We start from the raw sequence: 25873 nt of genomic DNA on the forward strand, positions 1-25873 counted from the left end.
TTCAAAGTTATGTATGGTTTAATTGCATAATTTTAGATATTTTATAGATATAGGTACCTACGAGTATTTTTTGAATATTATCTACTATGGCTTGGTTTTCGCAGGGTTTAGTTGAATTTTAAAAACTATCCAACATCTGTAAATTGTAGCCTTATTTGAATGAAAAAAAATACGTGTGACTGACAAATTTTAGTAGGCACCATTTATGGCGGATCTTAACAGCCTACCTCCACCCTTCGCCACTGATATCGACTATATTAATTACTTATACAATTGTACACTTGGTCGTACATGTGATAAATATGACAGTGAAATTTGAAAAAAAACATTATTCTAACAATTTTAATCTATTTTAATCTAATTTGAACCTAATTCAATCCAATTTTGAATATTACTATCTATCCTAACAATGTTTCATTTCAAATACGTCACCACGGTTGTTTCTGGGACTAAAACCCGCCCCGAAGTATTGTGAGGAGGAGAATCAGAAAAGAAAGCATTTAATGCCTTTCAATAATGCCAGAAGTAGAATATCTGTAACGTAGCAGACTTGATATAGAAGTTGATCTATATGGCACATGTTTTTAAAATTGTATAATATTACTGCTCGGCGAAATGATAGTCAAAGAACATGTAATTCGGTCACGAAGCTTTTTTTTCCATGGGTACAAATGAGTTCGTACAAACATTATCACTGTAACCCAAAGACACAGAACAAAAACAAAACTACGCCCCCCACCCAAACCAATCTTCTCCACACCACACTCGCTCTTAATCGAGCGTTTTACAAGGCCCTACGTTTGACTGTGAAGCATCAGCAGTTATTTACGAACGGACTAAGATGTCCGCAATAAGATGCCGCAATATTTTTTAAACGTAACGAAATTGTCCTCTGTGGTGACCAGTTCAGCCGACCCAATGAGCCCAACAGCTGGTTGGACCGACTTAAGTATCTCTACCATTTCGAAGCACATTCTCAGACAATCACAGTGGATATGGTTTGCATCCGGTAGCCCCCCGCCGCATGAACATGTTTGTCGGGTGACATGACGTCGAAGAGTCCAAGTTATTTAATTTTGCTCCTACGCACATGAGTAGAATTTGGCAGTACATTCTATAGGAACTGATTGTACTGATTTTCGATAAGTAGAGTTTAGAGCCGTAATCTGTATGAATGACGTTGAAATTGCCTTTGCCTTGCTTGAGGTGTTATAGCCCCGCTGCTTTGAGCTTCTCTTTGTATGCTATTCAAGTATTAATAAGCATTCATGATGAATGGCTGAGTATGCATTTGATAAAGATTTGTTTTATCGCACCATTGTTCTTATCAATCTAATCGACTGGAATACAATCAAATGTTTCAAACTTCTTTATAACGGATATTGTCGTCTTAGAATTCCATACATAATATCAAAGTTTATTTTGTATGTAATCAAAATAGCTTTACAATTCAGTTAAAATTCAACCTTAAAGAAGGACGCATCGACTGCATTCAATCACTGTATCAAATCAGACGGTTAACAAGTTATTGTCTAAAACATAATCTGCTATATATTATATTATATATAAAAATAATCCCGTCGTTCCATAAATGAGATAGGGTTTGGCAAGACAATCCCCGGGATGATTTCTGCGCCCCAATTTTTTTTTAAATAATACATCGAATGAATAAAATTATATCGGTCAATAAAATGTAGGTATAGTTCTAGGTAAAGAAAATACACAATATGTCGGCGTTATCTACTTGTTTTATTGAACAGATCTTTACATGTATTAAAAATAATTTAATATCACTACAAGGTAACCAAAACTAGCCCATAACGATAAAGCTAACAATAATAAGACAAAAAAAAACAATTTTGAGCTAGCTATCTTGAAACCCATTACTTAGTAAACCTCGCCGTCCTTGACAAAAATAATTTGTTGAGTATGGACATTTATATGCTAATTATTATATTTACGTAATTATATACATTGAGTCTCAGACGTATAAATCAAAAGTAGGTATCTATAAAATATTATTCTTAGAAATAATTTGATGATAGTAATTTATGTAGGTATAGTTTAAACATTGTATTTTGGTACAACCTAGTTTATTAAATCGGTTCACCATGATAGTTATTTTTTTATTATTTGAAAGATTAATATCTACGATAAGTCTCATTTGCAAAATGTTATTTATTTTACTTTCAGCTAACAGAACGTAATAAATCCTAAATATAACACTACAATATGCTGCTCTCGTTTACATTATCACTCAATTATATTTTAATGTATTTATTCTTAAGTCGATAGTTAAATTATGTAAAATTTAATATACCCATATTTAATAATATTTATTATATTATTAAATCGAGATTGATAAACCAAAATACCTTATTGAAGAAAACAGTTATCGACTGACTCAGAATAAAGGATATCGTGTATCGACTATCGACTATTTGTCGAATACTGATGGATTTAGGGTGTCTAGCCTTACGTACAGGAAGAGTGTAAACAGGCCAAAGTTTATACGTCTTGGAAAATACCCGTATTTCGGAATGGTCTAGCTAGAATCTCATCCATAAAGGGAGCAAGACACAGAGAGTATAAAATATATCTATGAAATCAATAAAATTATCGTTTTATAGTGTTCTTCTCTAAAGTTGCAAATGGCCCCTTACAATATTTCGGCTTCGTACGGCACACAGTTCAAAACCACATTCGGTTTATGGATGTCCTCTTTTCCTGTGCTTTTAATTATTTTTAAGAGCGCAATGCAGAACCGTCTGGATTATCTTGGCAATTAACACTATCCAGAGTTGTTAATTTAGCTCAATTTTGTTGGGCATGTCTTAGGTAATGCGTGAATTTAAATGGTTCCGTTCTGGGCCACTGCCTTTTATCTTACCTGCTAAATGGCGTATTATTATGAATGGATACCAGTGGCGAAGGGTGGAGGTAGGCTGTTAAGATCCGCCATAAATAGTGCACAATAAACTTTTTCAGACATACATATTTTTTTTCATAGAAATAAGACTACAATTCACAGAAAGTGTTGGTTAGTTTTTAAAATTAAATTAAACCCTGAGAAACCAAGCGATATTAGATAATAGTCAAAAAATACATGTATATCTATAAAATATCTAAAATTATGCAATTAAATCATACATAACTTTGAATATTTTATAGATAGAATAATGTTTTTTATTTATTATAGTTTGGTTTAGGCAGGGCTTAATGAAATAAAAAAAATGAGCCAACAATATGTGTAATATGTATTTTTAATCCAACGAAAACAAATAACTATGAATGAAAAAGTGTGCACAATTTTGTCGTATCGCCCAAATTAGGCCAAAACTATTATGGTTTCGTTTGGGCAGGGTTTAATTGATTTTCAAAAACTAACTAACACCATCTGTAAATTGTAGTCTTAGTTCAATAAAAACAAATACATATGACTAACAAAGTTTAGTGTGCACTATTTATAGCGAATCTTAACAGCCTACCTCCACCCTTCGCCACTGATGGATACTGTAGGCCACGCAATCTTAGTTGCCAATATTGGCATCTTAAAGATAGGCGCGTATCTTAGCGACTTATGCACCAAATTATGGTTCTGCATCGCGCTCTAAAAAAACATTTTGCAGCAAATTGACGAAAGTAAACTGTGGTGATTTTTTCTTGATTCCAATTTGATCTATTTTGAATCAAGCAAGACCTGCGTTGTGGGACCGCAGTCTGCGTCCATTTGCATTGCTTTCTGTCTTGGCCGAAAGCCTACCAACATTTATCTACATATTACATGTGCTGTGACATAGAGGCAGATGCTAAAATAAAACATTCACACGGCGATCAACAGAGTGGTGTAATGGCCATAAGGGAAGGGCGTCCGTTATTAACCTATTAACCAACATTCAAAACAACTAAACTAACAACTGTCCACTGAAATCGTTTAGGCACCCGCATAATCTTTCTACTGTAGCGACTCCAGCAGTTAAAAGCTATAAAAATAATCACAATTTATGCAATTTACTTTGTAATAAATACCAAAGATGAGCGATATACTGGCATGTAAATATCCACATAATATTATGTTCCAAGGGCCACTTGTAACCTTCGGTCTATTTTTTGGTGGCACTCTAATCTTTCCAATACATTTTGTTTTTCATTTTTAAACCATTATCAGCTACAAATTTTACCAAAAGAATGGCGATAGTTTCCACATTCATAAATTATTTTTATTGATAAACACACAAAAATATTGTGCATATTATTTTACAGATTGTTTAATTGTACGTGACATGTTTGCATTCCAAAGAGTGAATCGTGTTAAGTATATTATTATTTAGTTTAGTTGGGTTTCAAGACCACTGCATGATAAAGAAATTTACTTTTACGAGGACTATCTAGTTACCCTAGTATCTATTTGTACAACCTCATTTTATATTTTAACAATTCGGAAGACAATGGTGCACCCAAGAATATCACAACATTTATTATGTCCTACATCTTGATTAATAAAACCCTAAAGCGAAAAACTTATAGGAAGCTGCGTAGCAGATTCTGGTGGTAGCAGTGGCGATGGGTGGAGGTAGGCTGTAGAGATTCAACATAAATAGTGCACATTTGTCATACTTATCTGTTTTTTTTTAATTGCAGATAGTTTTTAAAATTCGATTAAACTCTGTCTAACGAAATCATTGACTTTTAAAAACTTACCAACACAATTTTGTATTCCAAGTTCAATGAACACAATATGTGTGACTCACAACGTTTAGTATGTATTATCTATGTTCGATCTCTTCTCGAAGAAATTTGATCACCCTGCGTCTCGCAACCCCCTGCGATGAATTTCCGACCATTTCAACCAAAATATGTTGTGTTGGATTACCGCAGAACCTCGCCACGCCATCTTCAGTGGGCTTTCTATTTAAGACATCCGTATATCTAAGTTGGATGACAAAGTTTGCAAAACGGATCGGTGAACTTGGTCGGAAAAGGTGATTAAATATACATGAACGAAAACCATCCAGGAAACTTGGATGAAGGTATCACAGTAGCGAAGGCTCCATAGTAGGCGATTATTTAAAGCCTACCTACTAAGAAAAATAGATCTTCAAGCAAATAATTTAAATTAAAAAAAATAAATACACTGAAAAATCCAAGATAATTGATTGACATCTATTGTCAAAATTCAGAAGTACCTACATAGCTTTATTTTATAAATTAGTAAGGTTTATAACAATAACTACTGCCGCATGGATTCAACTATGTTATGAAATATTCGATGGGAATTTAAGATGTGGTTTGTATGCGTTTTTCGTCACGTGACGCCACTGACGCCAGTCTCTGTCTGGATTTTTATTCCGAAATTATAGGCTGTTTAGTTAGCGCTTACATCCGCACATTTATTCAAAATAATTAATAAGAAGATGATTTAAAAATAATTTCTATGGGATTCAATCACATATAAATATTGATTGTTGTTAAAAATATTAAATAATTTAACTCGCGATTTTTATTTATCAGCTATTTATACCTAAGTCTGTCTTTTAAATATATAAGTATTTTAAAATGTCCAGTTTTACGGGTTAAATTATAAATTGTTATGGAACACATGGATACACAACAACGGATATTTTCAAAGATGATAGATAATATATTTTGAGCGTATGTTACGTTTATAGGAAAATACACAAATCAATCTAATTGCTTATTTAGGTATAAACTAATTATATCAAACTGAGATTTTGAAATTTCATCGATTTAGTGTACCTATTCATCAGTAGTAATATTGGGTTATCTTCTTATTTCCCGTAAATATATCTGACGAGCTTGGTTACTCCACAGCCTACCTCTTTCCAAAAGTCACCCTTCGCCACTGAGGTATCATGATATTGTCAGTATTATAAACCAGAGTGAAGGCGAATAATATAAGCAAATACGAAACAGTAATACTGATCGGTGGCGGGTTTAGAGACTTGGAGAGCGAAACAGGACCATACTTAGGTGCGTTAGTCCCTAAGATATGCGCCTAACTGAGGCCGATTTCGACGGTCTAATCTAAACTTTAGACTATAGAGTTCAGTAAGAAAACATATAGTATTCTTATTAGAATGCCTAAATGGAAAAAAAGAAAGAATATGGGACGTGTTTTTCTTGTTAGAACGGCTGCTTAATCGACAACTCTACATTACGCTCATGGAGATACCCCACGGTAAAAACACACAAAACAACACACACACAAACAAACGCAAACCCTCAAAAAAACTATAAATTCCAATTACTAATGTATCTAGTAAAAACAACAATGTTTCTCTTCCTTATCCAATTGTTAATAAAGATTACACTGATGACACATAATAATAATAATAATGGGATAGCGTACCTATATGTTTGAACGGTTATGTTGTAGGTCCTTTTGATTTTGACTTGATTTGACCTAGTCAATGTGTAAGAAATATATTTTGGTATAACTTAATAACTAATTTGAACTGTTTAGAAGCCCCCTTTTTAAATCTTCCGGCGAATTGATTGCGTCAATTGCGTTAAAGAAAATCCCCACCAAATACAGAAAAGAACACATAGGTAAACTGTGGCGATTCTGACTATACGCAATCACGTGCAGCATACAACTAAATGCTAATTGACACAACCATCACTACGCTACAATGATGCTGGTAGTAAAATATAGTTGGTACTCGAACCCATGATTCCATACTTCGATATAAATATTTGACCCTATCGAACGTATGTCTGTTTGATTTAAGCCTTTATAAAATGGAGGGCATTTACGTGCCATGAATGTTATTGAATTAAGCCTCTTTTATTGCCCGATACATCTACAATTACATCTGATATTTATGATTTTCTTATTTGAAATTAAGAAAGATGTAGGTAGTCAATATTACAAGGCTTATATTGTGAAATTATGAGCAGCAAATTTTGTCCATTTTTTGCCGGTGTAGGTATATGTTACGCCGAATGTGCGAAATTGACTATTACATGAAATGGGCAAAATTTTGGCTAATTCATGTAATAGTGAAGCCTGTTGCCTTATTCATGAATTAGATAAATTTTCTGCCGAGTACATGAATTCGCCAGGGTATGGAATTCTTAAACTGTCAACATGATAGAAGAAAAAATTTAATACGGATGGTTTTATTAATTATAATTGGACATAATATAATATTATTATTATTATTAGGTTAGGTTAGGTTAGGTTTTGAAATTCTGAATTAATTTATTCAACTGAATGTCCATTTTGAGGTTAGCTAACAAGTGTCGACAAACTACCACAAACATACAATCGACCATTGCACGATTGATACCCAAGCACGAATCAAACGGCGAAAATACATTTCAATAAAATTCTTCCGTTATCATATTATAGTTCTAGATTTTTTTGCGCATAGTGAATGGATATGAACGTAATTGTAGTTGTTGGTTGGTATATTTTTATATTATAATCAATGACATTAATTAGACACATTTGGTTAGTTTGATTAGTTGCAAAAAACACCACCGGAGCGCAATCATCTATTTTGACCATAGATAATATAAGTACATTTTGACCAATGCATGACCATTTAACACATTTAGTTTAGTTGTAAAAAATACCACCGTAGCGCTACTGTCTAATTTGTCCAATGCATGAACTAGGCAGAAAAATTACTGCCGAATTCACGCACTCGCCAGATATTTTGTCTAATTCATGAATAAGGCAACGGGCTTGCATTTTCATGATTTAGGCAAAATTTTTCCCATTTCATGTAATAGTCAATTTCGCACATTCGGCGTAACATATATATAATAAAAGTGGATATCCACACAGTTCTAAGCCCCATTGCAACCGACCGACGGAAAATTATCGCGCGATATAATGTTGAACGACCATTTTCCATAATATAGACGTCGATGAAAATCAAACGGGGTAATCCGCCTCCGCTAGTGAAGAATCGTCGCGCAATTTTTAATCGCGTGATAATATTCACTGTATATGAAACGGGGGATAATGATTTTTCCAATAACATTTAATATCACTAACTGCTACTGCCATCGACTACTTTCAAAGTGAGTCTACATGAAATTCAATAACTTAGCAAATAATTATGTTGGTTTATGTACATAATTCAGTAATATTTAAACGGTTATATTTATGGTCATTAGATTTCTCTAAAATTCCGGGACATTTTGCATCATTTGCGGGATCTTATACAGAATATATTCTTGGGTTTCCACAGCGTGTACTTCTTATATGATAATGGCCTCTGCAACGAGCCCAAAACGTCGAGGAAAGAAGGAAAAAGTACACGCAGTGGAAACCCAAGAATATATTATTTCGATAAAAAAAACAACCGCGAAAGTCTCAAACATTATCATATACAGAATTTTCCCTATCGTGATAGATATCAACGCAAGAGCACTTCGAGCGTATTATACTTCAGTCTGAGAAATTTTCGTGGCAAAAAAACATCTGACAATATACTCTACACACGTACCACAGTTATTTTATGCTATGATAGATTTGGGTAATCTCATAAAATCAAATAAATAAACCCCCTTATTCGGCATGGTCGGGCTACCCTCAGTAAATTAAAAGATGTCATCTATCGCAATGGGCCAAACTAGAATCTTCGAATTCTTCTATCAATCTATGCTCCTCGTAATGACATACGGATTGGATATTATACAGCATGTGAGCCTGAAGCGGGCCCCCAGACTAGGATCTTTGGCGAGCTCCCCTACCTATCGCTAAGGATAAAGGTAGTGTGACGCTCTACAGTTATATTAATATACTTAGTGTTTTTTTTGTATATTTTATTACCTACATCCATTTGAATTATGGAATTGTTGGGTATCGATACATTTGATATGATTACATTGTCCAACCACATAATTTTAAATAATAACATTATTTAAGGAAAATATGCGACTTTTTTTACTATTAGAGCAAATTTATAATCTGTGTTTATGTCACTTATTTGGTCGATTTGCCACGCCGGGCCCTTCCTGAGCCCGGGCCCCCAGGCTAGAGCCTTATCAGCCCCCCCCTCCCCTTGTGGGGGCCATGTTATACAGTATCAACACCCGGCTTAGTGCATAAATTAAGAATGACACAGCGAACGTTAAATACTAAAGCTTTCATTGAAGGATAAAATGAGAAATGTAGATATTCACCGGCAAACAAAACTTAATAGACGACGTCCTACGTATCGCAAAAGTTTAATACCAGCGTAGACACAACCCCTTGCAACTAACACATGTTGGGATTTTTACGTATGCTACGTTCACTACTTCGAACGTGTTCGATTCGCTGTATGTAAATCCACAACTCGTGTTGTGACCCGTGAAAAGGTCTGACTACGAAGGAGTTGTCAGTAAGGAAGAAACATCTTAGAATGAATGACGCATCAAAGTATTAAATTAAAGGATAGGGAACAACCCTAACTAGATGAACGGAAGATATCATAAAAGCCGCCAAAAAACACACATACCTACGTAATTTAATGAGAGATACCAATATGCAGCAGTGGACATCTGCAGACTAACTAAAAATGAGAAGAATTATATTTCAAAACAATAAGTAGGTATCTACATAATAAATAGTTTACTATTTATAGATAGTTCAAGAGCAACTCCGCATAAAACACTCCAGCAGCATTCCTTATTTGTCATTGGGTCGTAAACAGTATTTTAATTAAAAATTAGTAATTAATTGCTTATACAATTTACATTTGCTAATGCCATAGCAAAGATGTGGTGAACCTTCTATGCTTAGGTGCCAAAACACAAGTATTTTTAAGTTTAAGTTTATTTTTAAATTAAGTTGTTCCAAAACTCACTATTCATTATAACCAGAAGACTGTATTAAAAATATTTTTTTTTCTTATATTACTTGTCTTCTCTACATAGCGTTTCTTAGTAGATTTTATTTTTAATTCTCTCATCTGTTATTTTAATCATTTATAACAGCTCTCTCCACTGTACGTGATTTTTCATAACTATTTACTGTGTTTATGTTTCCTGTGCCCGCCTGTTATTGGGACGATCACTTATTCATTTATTTTATAACATATACTTTTCTTCATTCTGTGATTGATTTTGTAGGTTTACCTTAATATTTTTTTTTTAATGCGCGTCAACAGAATAATTGCTCCGTGTGCCAGACGTTCGTAACCTCTGCCATAGTAGGACTATTCATTAGGTGCTTACAGTTTAATATTACTTAATTGTTATTAATTTACACGATACCAACGCAGTGATTATTTTGTTTCACTGAAATGCTAAAAATAATTTTATGATTCCGATAACGACAGTAACAATCGTGATTCATGATTGTTTGTATAATAATTAACTTGTTGTATAAATAATAACTATACTACTGTGAACCATACCTCCTAATATATTGAATTACTATAATATAGAGAGTAATATGCAATTTTTACAAAATATATATTTTATTTTTTCCAAATCGGGACAAAATATAAGCGTTCCAACGAGTTTTCCAATTGATGCAATCATGTTTTCCATTCGGTTAGCATTTATTAATCAAGGTTAAGTCTTTCCTCAACGAGGTATCCGTTTTATGAACTTGTCTTATATTGTTTATATAAATACTATTCAAATTAATGCGTTCTCAGCCCAACATTACTTAGGGTGGAGACTGGAGGATACCATTGGTAGATAAAAAAAAACATATACTTCATAACTCTAAGTAAGTGCTCGAAATATTAAGTCGTAGGTACCTATCAAATTAATCTGATAATAATCACAGCGTTATTTATTATCATATATTAATTAATTGATAATTTGAAATTAATATTCTTATTGAATATAATAAAATCGAACATTACTGACTGCAATTCTCCACGAACAGCGCGTCATTTTTGTAATTCCAATTATATACGGCCATCTTTTTCCGGTGTGTATTGTGGTATGGCGAAATGTAATACGTACCTACAAGTATTTGGCCGATATGAGCCCGAGGATATCCTCCATATATCCTGAGGGGTCTCAGTGATAAGCATTCGAATACTGTAGGCCGAACGGCCGGTAGTTCGAAATACTACACCGGGGTGATTTTCTAGTCGGATTTTGATTAAAAAAACGTTTCCTTTTAAAACCGATTTAAAATTAAATTGTATTTAACTGCATACGTTCGTAATTCTATTATTAGATGTTTTTAGTTGAAACTATATGGCCTTTACATTGCCAAATTGTGAACTTTGCTACTATAGGTACATAAGGAACGAAACAAATCATATTCATGCAGAACAGTGCAGTAAGTGTGTTTTTATTTGATTATGAAGATGATATAATTACTGAGAATCTGACCGCATTTTGAAATACCGAGAAACCACTGGGAAAATATTATGATTTGTCACAAAACTGGTCACAAGTGGGTAAAATGAATATTTTTATTAATGCGTAAATCGTATACTTAGTTAGATATTAAAAGTATTCTACAATATTTAGGCTGGTAAAAAATATTGTAATATATTAAAGTCCTGTAAGAAAATTAAACATCTGATGTTGAATGGTTTTCGGAGTAGACGGGCTGTGCCTAGGCATATGAAAAAAAGTTTTTAACCGATACTTATACCCCGTTTACACGTGCATGGATTTACTGCTGACAGTACGTATTATCACGGTAATAACAAAAAAAATGCACGTGTAAACACGTATTATCGTGCAAATTGCAAGATTGCATACATGGAATAAAAGAGTTCAGAAGCTTCTGAATTTTCACGCGACTGTGCGATATCTGCGCATGCGCAGTAGGGCGATAGTAGCGAACCTCTCGATAAAAAAAGAGCTGCACCGCGCAGAGACTCATTTTGAGATTAACTGATTTTCACGACCTGTCAAAATAGTACCATAAAATGACAACATCGCGTACAGGTGCTGTTAGATACTTTTCTTTGGAAACCATACTGTTATTAATAATACTTTCTTTTCGTATGATACTAATACCAACTATTTTTCTTTCAATTCGAATGTTACTTTCGTGTCTCATTTGCAATGATCATTATTAATACCGACATTGTACACAAGTATTGATACCATACCGAAACCAGGTACCGATATTTCTTTTACTTATACACCATTAGTTATGCCAGGTGGGTTAACTCGAACTGGTTGATTCCGCTTAACTTCAAAAGATAGTAATTAACGTATTTTAATAATGTTATTATTGTATGGTATAAAAACACGGTATGTGTATGATGGATAGCATCACAAATATTTAAAATCAAGAAAATCACTACCAACTTAATTGGTTAATATCTTGTTCAATATTATTCGGTGAGATCAAACAAATTACCATGGTGGGAAACAAGCATACTAGTTTGAATATCTACTTAGTAGTGGTGTGTGTTGACTTTTACTTGTAGGGATTCTGTTGAAAAATCGATTTGATACTACTATCTATATATTGTTATCTACTTACGACGGGTGAGTGGTGAAATAGGGTATTTGACAGTGGCGAAGACTCCATACTAAACGATTATTTAAAGCCTACCTTCTTACGAAAAATATTTTCCAATTTCATATTGACTTAAGTATTTATATAAAAATAATAAATTTAATTTGCCACTAACATCTATCGTATAATTATATAGGAAAGTGTTGTATAATGAGCACCATCTGTCGAAAATTTTAAAAAATACGCCACATCGCGTCTTCTTTCTTCAATATTGTATTGTATGGATTATTTTCTGGTAAATCCGGGCGTTTTTTAGTATGGAATTTATGTCACGTGACCTCAACGTATCTGTTCCAGTCCATACAAAACGATAGGCTGCTAGAGCTACGCCTAACACATTTGCTCATAATAATATTATCTGTGACTGCTCGTTTGTTCAGAATAATTAATAATAAGATAATTTCTATGGGATTCAATCACATATTGTTTTTAAAAATCAAAATAATATTTTATCTCGTGATTTTTATTTATCAGTTACTTGAGTCATAGACCAACACAATTTATTCAATCAGTTATGTCAGTTGTGATCTAATATTGTACCTAAGTCATTCATCAGTGTTTTAAATACACAAGTATTTTAAAATGTCTAGTTTTTTTTTGACATTTGAAATTTTTAATTGTTATGGAACAGATACAGAATAATGGATTTTTTCGAAGATGACAATATATTTTTGACGCGAAAAAAAAATGCAGGGCATCAGGGAGGATTTACTTTGATTATTATAATGTACCCATATAATATAATGTTAATTTGGAAATTTTGCCGCAACTTGATTACCAGCCCGCCTCACCATACTTTTTCACCATACCAGCCTGCTTCACCATACTTTCATATAACCTGCCACCCCTAGGTGTGCACCCATTCATCAGTAGTAATATAGGATTATCTTCTTATTTCCCGCAAGTATACCTGACAAGTGTACTTTCTCCACAGCGTACCTTTTTCCAAAAGTCACCCTAGCCTAGTCACCCAAGCCACTTGTATGTGATGTTTCAGCCCGACTTTGATATATTTTGAATATAATTAGCTAAGTACATCATATTCGTAATTTTTATAAGTAAAGTTAAATAAAATCTATCCAACAATTTCCACAACCTACATTTATTATTATTACACGATGGTCGAGCGGCTACGCATCAAGATTATAATTTCGTGGGTCCCGAGTTCGAATCCCGGCTCTGGTAAAAAATCACATGTTGTTTTTGACGTGTGTTTGGACCCAGTAGATTGAGCAAGTGACAGCAGTTCTCGTAAAACAAAAATCCGTTAAGAAACCTCGTCGTGACTCGTGAAGAGGCCCAGATCCACATAGTGTAGAACCAACAATAATAATTATTATTACATGACTATATCGATTATTTCTGGGTACATCATTTATGGAAAGCATGCCACTACAGTACTTAAGTACATATAAATACAAGATATAGATTTTTTTTTGCAATAGACTTTCAATGAATGTGTAAACGTCGTACACATCGACTTTAAAATATCTTGGAGACATTGTTATCGATCATACCACCAAGTTGCTCTGCTGATAGATTGTAATCAATCTTGTCGGATAATAAACGTATTGATAGTCTCTTTACTTCACCTGTGAGGCAATGAAACGTACTCTGTAAGACGATTCTGCGATCTAGAGTTACCGATCCGAACGATACTACTCAGGTGTTTTAACCATCGACTACCAGGCGTTCGGTTTCTTCTAATAGTTGTGACAGGCGATCGGTGTTCGGAAAGACGTTGGAAACATTTTTTGAAGTAATTATAAAATCCACATACTACTAAAAAAATATTAAAATAAAATTGAATCGCCTTAAACTTTCCACATTATTTATTCCACCAAGAACGTCTAATAATATGTAAAATACAAAGTTTCTTATCTCGTTATTACGTCATAATATCTGGATCATTGTTATAGACCTCCGAAATGTGGAATTATATTTTTTAAACGTACAACTACCTAGTAGTTACAAAGAACACTATGGAACCTAATACCATAAATCCAAATTAATATCGTGCCAAATGTCAGGAAACATGAACTTGGTATCATCATAATATGGTAGCCTTTAGCTCGGTCGCTACTGGGTAATAAAACATAACTATCGGGCAATGTTGCAACTCTCTTCCGCAAACACAGGCGGGGACATGCCGCGACAGTAACGTCACGCGACTTGGTGAACGAATAAAAAGCAGAATCTGCAAATGCACCGATGCAACTTTTTGCTATTTTACCTCCGAGTGAAAATCGTTACATGCGACAAACTGACTTGATGTTTTTCTATACCTACCAAAAATGTCAGACTAATGCAAAAAAATCTTTGTCTACGACATGTGGCGCCTGAAATTTTTCAACATTTCAAAAAAAAAAAAAAAACAATTTGTTTCGTGAGATCACTGATTGAAATAAAAAAGAACAGTCTCAGTCGATAATGAAGTAGGTACTCGTCACAAAACAGTAAAACTATACACTGATGTTAACCGAACATATTATATTTATAAGAAGTAGTCGATATCAAGCCTTTCAACCAAACAGTCCACAAATAATCTCTCAATTGAATGAATCGTTCATCACATACCGTGTGTATCCGCAATATACATAAAACTAACAAAATAATAACGTCATACTATCATGTAATATTAAAATAGATATGAAACAATAAACAACCATAAAAGTAGTTCTGTATTTATTAATAAAATATATTGTATCCATATAAAATAACTAAACTTCTTAAGTAGTTGGCTATAGAGTTGGGTATTTCCCGAGAAAATCTCAATCTCGAGATTCGGGATTTCCAAAAACGAATTCTCGAGAATTCTCGAGATATCAGGAAATTTAAAAATAGAAGTAGGAAAACAAAAATAATTCAAAACATTACTTATTAAAATGTAAGTTCAAAAAACACAGACTGTTAATCGTCTGACAATCGCGTACGCTTTTGAGACACAAAATTCCCTGATGTTGCAAAAATTGCGATCCATTTGAGTCGTCGTTGGCTTAATTGTGATGCCCCCCGATCAGTCTTTGAACGTTTTGTGTTTTCTGTCCACTTTTTTCATATATAAAATCGTTTTTTCAATTAATTATTTGATAGGAAATAAATCCCGAATCCCGAGAAAAGATTCTCGAGATCCGGGATTTCCCGAAATGTTAAAAATTTCAATTCTCGGATGGAAAATCTCGAAAATTTCTCGAGAATTCCCGTCGGGAAATTCCCGAAACCCAACTCTAGTTGGACGTACTTAATAACAAAATTAAATATAACTAAAATAACGAACAACTACAGTAAAAAGGTTACCTGCGGAGCAATTTTCTTCTGTCGTTAAATAGTTGTTAATTTATGCTTTTGATGGCAATAATAATATAATTATTTCAATTATTATTCTTTGATTTCTTTAAATTTTCCAGTCAAAAGTATTTTTTATTTGTGTTTTATACGTCAATTTCAGGATGGTACCAGGGCGGCAGCTACCCTTGGCGCGCCCTAAAGGCCTTCCGCGGCGCTGAATGCCGAGCTGGATGGAGCAAAACCGTGGAGAAGGTTGTCATACGGTTAAATCACTTCAGCCTCGAAGCTGTCCGAGATACCCATTACTGATATTAAATTAATATGTATATTGTATATTAACCTACTGAATTTCATCAAATTAAAAAATATATAAATAATTTAATTAGTAAAAAGCACGATAAACATTAATCGTGCAATCATGTTGGTATTTAGCATTGATCAAGACTTTTGACAGATCAATCAAATTATTAACATAACCACAACCTTGTGTCAGTTGTAATTCAATTATTGCTATTGATATTGCTCTTGAAATTAATCGAAGGCCGTCGACGAAAATTATTTTAATAAAAAGTAAAAAACATCTCATTGACACCGTTGGTTGGGCGCGACTAGCTCCAACCTCAGAGATGCACGCTAGTGTTTAGATTCTGTCACTAGCACCGTCGAAGTGTGACTATCTGTTTACAAAACGATCACAATCAATAACAGATGCGAGGCATTTGGAAAATATCGCGGTTTAATTGGTTGCTGGGTTATTGATCTTCTTTCCGACGTAAGTACTTCGGCTGTTATTTAGTTCGGCGGCAGAAACTGCATAATGCACGAGAAAGTTGCAATTAAGCACACATTGGAAAAGCTTTTTATGAACATTCAAATGGGTCATTCAAACATATTGAAAATTTATATTTAGTTTAGATAGCTTTCATTTTATAAAGGATTATTCAACTATATTTTTACTTCGACAATCTTATTGTCTATTATTAGGGACATGGCCCCCACAAGGGGGGGGGCTAGGGGGCTGACTCTAGCCTAGCACTAGGTAATAGTAAAAAAGTCGCATGCGGGGATGTAATTTTTAATTATTGTATATTGATACTCGACAACTATATAATTCAAGTGGATTTATTTATAAGCACAAAAATACACTGAATTAATTTTAACACCATTGAGAAAACGATATTATAGAGCGATACAATATAGCCTTAACCTTATTGTTAGGCCGCCAACGTACGGTCCTGGTCTGAAGACCCGCTTCAGGATGCGGGGGCCATGATTAGGGGCATGACCCGCACAAGGGGGGAGATTGTCAGGGTTCTAGCCTAGGGGCCCGGGGGTCAAGTGGGTCCGGCGTGGCGGGTAGACCAGATAAATGAGATAAACACACATCTAAAATTTTCTCTAATAACAAAAAAGCACTATTTTACTTCAAGGTTATTACCATTTTAAAATAATGGTTATGCGATGAAATTTTTGGTTGTGTGTTGAACAACTCTATAATTCGATGTGTTAAAAAAATCGCTAAAATTGAATTTTATTTGATCACGAACACCATTTACAAACGCCACAGTAGAGTATCAGACGCCCTTTAATCTTAGCGATAGGTAGGGGGGCCGCCCGCTACACGATGTGGGGGCCATGATTAGGGGACTAACCTAACCTAACCATACATCAGTTACAAAGTCTGTTACCTCCATATTTCACTCTTTTGAGATAATCACAAAAAACGGTCAGGAACGTTTAAAACTGTAAATAGAATAATTTGTTTTTGCAAGCATATTAGTAGGTAACTAATAATTATTAGGAAAAGGCCATAAACTAATTAAATTGACCTTAAAGTCGTTAAAACAATTAATAAGAAATCATGTTTGAAATTGATCGAGAAACATAAAAAATGGCGACTCATGAATAATCATAACCGACATTGCAATCAACCTCCGGTTTAATACTATTTGACTACCAAACAGAACTCGATTTGATAGTTTATGAACACACATTCGATGGAAATGGCATAGAGAAGCAAAATCAAGAACAATATCATAAAAATAAAATTTGGAGGTAACCGACTATTGCCTTAAGTCGAAATATTATTAACTTCACAGTAAATTTATAAAACTAATTAATAAATTAAATAAATCATCCCCACCTCTTTTATTTAATAAATTAATATGAATGAAACAATTCCACAATGGGTAATTATATTTTATTGATGCAACATTTGACATCGACCATTAACAGCCTAAAATTTACTGATAACGTACTAATAAACCTCCCTTTGGCTTCGTACGAAAACGCTGTGGAATCGTGGGAGGGAGGGGTGGAATGTGTTTGGTGAGGAGGGTTGAAATCAGGATGAACGCTGATTATGTAAGAAAATAGTTTATTGAGGCGCACTTACAGAGCGCATGCGCGGGAGGAATACATATCGTTTCTGTTCTGGCAGAACACACTAACTGGAGAATACTAGTTTTGAGTAATTTGACTTTGAAGTTGTTAAAATTAATGGTCTATCATGTGAGTTTATTAAGTAATCGTAAAAAGGATGACTTTAAAATAAAGACTGTTTATTTATTAAAAAGGTTTCCAGACGGTAAAGTTTGAAATAAGGAACATTTTGGTATAACTAACTCAAAATGTCATTTTTTCGAATTAGTGTCTTCTGCCAGAACAATGACGATATTCAGTTAAGAACGCGTCATCTTGGTTCGACAAGGGGGTCGGAAGGGTCCAAAGTTCGCGACGTCGCGCGTCGAAACAATGAAATTATTGGTTTCCGGTTTGAGTAGGGCTCTAAAAATCTTGGCTGGTTTGTCATTTTGTCCTACACACGTAAGAGATCGATAATTTGAGCGCAAAAACGACATAATATTTACGAATTGTATATTTTAAAACTAAGTACAGAATAGGTATATATATTTAGCAAAGATTGTTACCTACCTTATACATATCCATATGGCGTCATAAAATTATTATATCACATGAATTGTGTGCATTTTTGTTATTATTATACCAGTCTTCGTCAGACACAGCAAAAACGAACCTGTCGAAAAAAAATGTTTTGTCTGATTTATTATTTATATGATTTATTTTTACATTTTACATGTAAAATATCGACTCTGTTTAGGAAAAAAGGCGTAACCCACACCGATCAAATTTTACGGGAGAAGCAAAAAATGTTTTTTCAATGATTTTGGTTCAAATAATATAAAAAAAAAATAGGCGCAGACATTGGGTGCATGATGATTGATGATTTGATGTAATATCTTTTTGATCTACTAATAATTAAAGAAGTTATTACAGAAAAATCAATAAATTTGAGGGTAAATGCTTTTTTCCTTAAATTAAAACTTAATTAAAGCTCAATTAAAACCTGCATTTAGATAATAAATCGGCATGTGTGGCTTACTTTCTTTTTACAGAACGTGTTTTTAGTAGTATACATTGTTAATATATCATAAAAGCACTTTTAGAAAAATCGAGGGTTACGCCCTTTTTCCTAAACACACTCGATATTATGAATGGTCTAATTCAAATGATTAATGTCTGGTTTAGACCATTCATAATTGTTTCCTATTTCAATTTTGTGCTTTTTTTCAGGGCTTCAAACCGTTCTTTTTTTCGTTTCGGTTTTCTTTCCGGTTCAAGTAAAAAATATACGTATCGGTTCGGTTTCCGTTTTCGGTTCAGCTCCGAAAGATTTTTTTTTTTATTTGTATTTAAAATTGATTTTCTACAATAAATTGGAACAGTGTTCCTCAATCGGTGGTCCGCGGCCCGGTGCCAGGCCGCAGAGACTTTCCGCCAGGCCGCAAATAGTATGCCAAATTTCAAGAAATTCGCCATGCAAAAATATTAAATATAGGATTTTTTACCTGCATGTTTACTTCACTGTTTTGTGTATTTCGGAAAACTACGTACTGTGCCATTTGAGACAAACAGCAAAATATAGGTACTAAAATTTAATAAATATTATCCCGAAAATGAGGATCGTCGTAAATGAAATCTTTGGATTAATAATCCCTTCACGGAGGACGTCACAGAGAAAAAGAACAATTAGTAGAGTTGTCTACGGATGCCACTCTGATATCCAGACACAAAACATTAACATTGCCTCAGTTTTGGATATCAGTGGAAGATGAATATACATTTTTAAGCTGTAAAGCTGTAAATTTATTAATGTCATTTTCAACAACCTATTCATGCGTAAAAGCATTTTCGTCCATGTCCTCAATAATATCGAAACAAAAGAAAAGACTGGACGTGAATGCAGCACTTAGTCTGTCAGAGACAGCACTGCAGCCAAGAATATCCAATATATTAGCAAAGATGCAACAGCAGGTTTCGCATAAGTTTGTTGAAAAAAACCCATTGTTTTTGTTAAATTTTAATTCTATCAGACTGTTATATGTATATTTCTTAGTTATAGTTATGTCCATCTCTCAAAATATAAGATTAAAAAAATATTGCTTAAAAAACCATTTTTATTTCAGTATTAGTGGTCTGTGAAAAAAATTTTCACTTTTTTACCGGTCCGCAGGTGTAAAAAGGTTGGGGAACACTGAATTAGAACATTCTATGGTACTTGTATAATAGCCTGGCGCCACGCTCCGAAACCAATCGTTATGCTGTCGTAGCTATAACTTTTTTTTACAATAATATAGGTACTTATTATTAATTATGCGTGTTTAAACATGTACCGAACCAAAAACACCGATTTTTTCCCCGGTTCGTTTCCGGTTTTTGGTTCAGTTCCGGTTCGAAGCCCTGCTTTTTTAAATCAATAAATATTTGGCTTGGAAAAAATAATATTGGCAAGTCTATTGTATAAAGTGTCTACGGTAAGAACTGTATTTTGAAAATATTAGATATTTTATAGATTAACGAATATTTGGTTTGATTTAGGCTGGGCCTAATTGAATTTTAAAAACTAACCAGCACCATCTGCAAATTGTATTCTTAGTTCAACGAAAGTAAATAATTATGACTGACAAAGTTTAGTGTACTTACTCTATTTATGTCGAATCTTAACAGCCTACCTCCGTCCCTAACCAATATTATTTTGAAGAATATGTTAAGACTAAAACATTATACATAATAATATTAATATTTACCTACGACATCAGTATAAACCTTACTTTATAATACATTAGGTACGAATATCTAATAATAATAATATGGTTCCCACATTTTGTAGATATACTTTGTCAGTATTTCACATGATTACCAGTAAAATTACTAAGAAAACAATGATTGCTTGTAAAAACAAAAATAAGATTCAAATTATGTTAATCAGCCTTCACACGTGACGTGACATTTGAAAAAAATATCTTAGCCTCAATGATGTAACAACCAAAGTCATGTTACTTGGTGCAATGTTACATAAATCACTATTCAACATGACTAGTTAATTAAATAGTCAATATAATTAAGTCAACCGTTGAGACAATATCTTATAGAGATATAATAAGATAATTTATTTAACAATCTGTGCTGTTATAGATTTTGTGATTTTATTGTTATTTCTACAATATGTACCACTAAAATTGCAAAGTTAACATTATAGTCATATTTTTGGATGTATAACAACCTTTCGTTATGAAGTCGGCATCAAGGTCCGCAAACAAATAAACATTAAAATAGATATATAAAAACTGTTTAGAAATTGTACAAACTGAAAACCGATGTTGTTTGTGTCACCATATTTGCAGGTTATCATTTACTCATTCATCCGAAGTAGCGACGTGTAGTCTCGTGGAATATTTGTTTCTTATTAAAACACGCGATTTATTTTAAATACATTCATAGTACAGCAATGAGTGCGAGTCAATCAAATGTCTGTGCACTTGAATTTGTGTTAGCACCAAATTTTTACGAACAATAACTGTGATTTTTGTTTGCGGGCAGCTGATGTTATAGTGTTTGGGTTAGTCTTTACCAATAAATTCGTGATTTTTTTAAAACTTCTGATCACACACTATAATAATATCCGCTGTAAAGACAATGACGTCTCGTAATAATAAATTATTCATAACAGGTATGTCGTAAACACTAAGTTAAAGATATTTTAAATATTAACAAAAAAATATATTTATTGAATAGAATCATATTGACATAAGTACGTATAGATACGTATATATTATATCTACATTATATTTTCATCGCCAGTTTGATAGTTTTTAGGTACCTTCATTACTTACTTCTTTAATTATCTATAATATATTATATAAAATTTTAAATACAGAATATTAGGCATGTTTGATTTCCTTTTCCTACTTGGCCCCAACTGACATAAGTAATATAATTTATGATGTACATATAAAAATCCATTTTTTTTTTGTTGTTCAAATAACCTTTCCTGCCAATTCCTATTTTGAATTACCACAACATAAATATTTTGATATTGAAGAATGTAATTATTATTGTCTTAAGTAATATAAATGAATATCGATCAATGAAGTGACCTAGTGCGAAACCGGGTACTTCAGCTAGTAAGTAATGAAATTAACTTTTATATCATACTAAGAATGGTTTTTTAATCACTGGTATAAGTTTAGTATTATTTGTTGAGAAACATAACTAATTTAATTAAATCATAGTAAAATATCCAAATTCATACGATACAACTACAGTGATAGTCGTAAGGGATAATAATTTTAGTAGTTATTCAATCAAGTTAAACATACCTTGTATTCTGTATAATATCCATATAACTTTATAGTAAATCCAATGTGACAAAGGTTTAACTAGATATCCAAATACACACACAAATAACTAACTCACTTAATTCAAGGAAACATGATAACTGTTGAATCAATTACATACACTTTTTTCAAGTTGTAATGACCACAAAACTGAACTTTCTTGTCCAAAATATTATTAGGTATAATAATTAACGTAAAATGACATTAATTGGTAGTATTTCTGTTTGAAGGCAATAAAAAATATTGATTTAAAAACTACAGCACGAAACGATGTTTTAAGTTTTTATTTGTATTTTTTTATGATTTTCACTCACTCACAATAATTGCGTTTATCATAACAAAAACAATAACTTTTCGATTCCTAATATTACATTTTTTAAACAATATTTTATTAGAATAAAATTATTTACGTTACAAAATATTTACTTCCATTCGTTATCAAACTTCACACAAACGTAGTAATAAATTATACAGTTAGTCGTTCAAACACGTTTACAAAAAAAAAAAAAACTGAATAATTTGACGTTTGAGAAAAACAAGTAAAGTTATCATTAAACGTCACTTTTGACACAGAAATCAACTTAATTATCGATTGCCGCTCGTTACAACGGGCTGACATGCAGATAAGCTATCGGAAAACTGTAGACCACACGATATTATGGCCTTATAGCCACACACATACGCGAGAAAATTCTACGTATTGTTTATTTTCACGTAAAACATCGCGAAAGTTTTTGGTGTTGGTTTTGTGTAAATCCGGTATGCGCAGGACCGTTGCGCACGCAGTGCCGACACTTACTGAGTTGAATTGAATATCTTTGGCGGGAAACTTCGACATTAGAATCTGTAGTAGCTAACGTCACATCGCTTGGGCAAACTTGTAGTCATTTTTATTCTACGTTAAAAACAGATGATCTTCAATGTTTTTTTTAACAGATTTCAAAATAAATAATATAATATATAAAATTATTTTTTGAATATTCTTTAATATTGATTTTGATATCACATTTTTGATAAGAACATTTATCACAAACGGACAAAATTAATAAATAGCGTGTAATATTATATAATTGCGCAATACAATACAAAGAAAGCTATTCATTAATTGTATACAAACAATGACATTATTAATGGACAACGCACTCAATACATGAGCTAGCAAGTAAATTCACGCATAGCGACATTCGCACATATATAGGTAGACGTCACGCAATTTCCATTATACGATATCACGCATCGGGAATTTATAGCAATATCACCTTTATTGTAATGGCGTTAGAACAGTGTTTCTAGTATCAACGTTCATTTGAGCGAACCCGTTCGAACCGAACCATTCAGCAGACCCGACAAAAACCATCGGGAATTTATAGCAATATCACCTTTATTTTAATGGCGTTAGAACAGATTATGCCATTCGGCAGACCCGACAAAAAAGTGAGTGTCATTTTTTTTCCAGATGCTTCGTCCATATTAATATCATTGTATACAAATGACATAACCAGTGACACAATCGCGAACTCTTATACATACATAATATAATTTTTAATTATCTTACTACTAATGTTACTACCATGTCCACATTGTTATCGCACTTGCTCGGTTAAGAGGTATCTAACATTAACATACCTACTGAGAATGCCGTAACAAATATGGACCCGGGTATACATAAAATTCAGCCTTTCAACCGTAGCAGTCAACCATGTGTATTTGCAATAGCTTCCTATTCCTCCCCATTTTCTCACACATCTAAATGAATAATAATTATTAATAACCGATCCTCGTAATGCACGGCTCATATCCCATCACACAATGACCAAAATAATGCTTCGTCCAGAATGGAAATGATAGGTACATGTGTTGAATGGAAGATTGTATCCGAATTACTTATTTATTTTATGAATCAGTCGATATGAAAATATACTTAGAATAATATAATTATAGAAGTACATCTAAAATAGGTATTAGTTATCATAAAATTTGTGGCTATATTCGTATCATACTACGAGTATTAACGAAATCAAAAATGAATTGTCAATGTAATTTAAATACAAGTCGATTGACATAAACAATAATAATAAGGACCAAATTGACGCACTTCAGACTCCACGGAAAAATTACTCAGGTATTAACAGATGTAGTGTTTCTATACAAAAATACTACGAAATATGTTGCTAAAGAATTATTGCCAAGTGACCTGCGTACCTACTATATTTTTTTGTCACTACGGACAATGAAGTCCTACGACTATGATGCGTGTGCTATGCTCCGGACTAGGGATCCCAATCCCGGGACCCCGAACAATTTTCGATACCTATGAATCCCGGGATTGGTAAACATAATCACGAAACTTTCGGGATTGTTGTGTTTCGGGATCAATTTTTATGGAAAATAAAATAAAAACGAAAATATAACAGAAAAAATACTTTTCATAACATATAAATACATTAGAAATAATCTTATTATATTATCATTTCATAAATAAATAAAACTGTTTTACTTCCACATTATTATTTATATAACAATATTATTTACTCCATTAAACCTACGTATTTCCAAGATTGAACTTCTTTTCTTTTTTCGACCATGTCCGATCCTAATAGGATCATATGGGCCTCCACAGAGTAGAGGTTTCTATTGACAGATTTTGTTTTTACGAGAAATGGATGTCAGCCTCTTGGACTATAACGCCGTGGGTCCCAGGTTCGAATCCTGGGCCTGGCAAGTACAAGTAGATTGAACTTACACAATTTTAACAATAAATGTCTTAAATATTATAAATTATACTAGATTTATTTTTGACCGATTTTATCAACGTTATTTGTGTATTTAAAAATTATATATTAACTATTGAATAAAAGCCAGTCCCGGGATCCCGGGATCGTCAAATTGTTATCCCGAAATCCCGGGATCAAGATTTTGGCTCGGGATTGGATTCCCTACTCCGGACTTATACTTTCATATCGAACTGTTAAGTTATGTATGATCCAGATCGATTAACACACTAAATTAGATTTCGCATGAAATTATTTCGTTAATGTTGTGTTGAAAATTTATATTTATATTAATATTAGTATATCATTATATAATAAAATTAAAATATAATATGTTATCATCATTCTTCATAATACATAATGCCAATAGATAGAATATTTATTTAATATAGTATTGAAATAGTTTGAGATACATTCTTTATAGTTATGTCACAATTCATAACACAGTGGTCTAGTGACGAAATCTCGTCTCTCTCAGCTCGACTTCTTGCCTTGTTATTGTTGGATACGGGGTCATTACGAGTCTATTAAAGTTTGGAAACTGTTTCAAAAATATTATAATGAATATCTCATTTTTATTGCAGTCCCAAGAATTATATAAATAAACTACGGAGATTATAAATGAAATAGGTGGAAAAATATTTTAT

At 33.0% G+C, this 25873-nt stretch overlaps 1 protein-coding gene across 4 annotated transcripts in view; it reads right to left on the reverse strand.

The window, feature by feature from the left end:
- Positions 1-23255, reverse strand: part of cv-c (RhoGTPase activating protein) — a 705315-nt gene extending 682060 nt beyond the window's left edge. For all 4 annotated transcript variants that reach the window (XM_085957156.1, XM_085957154.1, XM_085957155.1 and 1 more), the window contains exon 1: positions 22438-23255. The gene's annotated coding sequence lies outside the window, so the exon portion shown is untranslated. The remainder of the gene's footprint in view (positions 1-22437) is intronic.
- Between the last annotated feature and the right edge of the window lie 2618 nt (positions 23256-25873).

Source organism: Rhyacophila brunnea, unplaced genomic scaffold, assembly GCF_057557595.1.
Source record: "Rhyacophila brunnea isolate RB1 unplaced genomic scaffold, BYU_Rbru_1.0 scaffold_6, whole genome shotgun sequence".
NCBI lineage: Eukaryota > Metazoa > Arthropoda > Insecta > Trichoptera > Rhyacophilidae > Rhyacophila > Rhyacophila brunnea.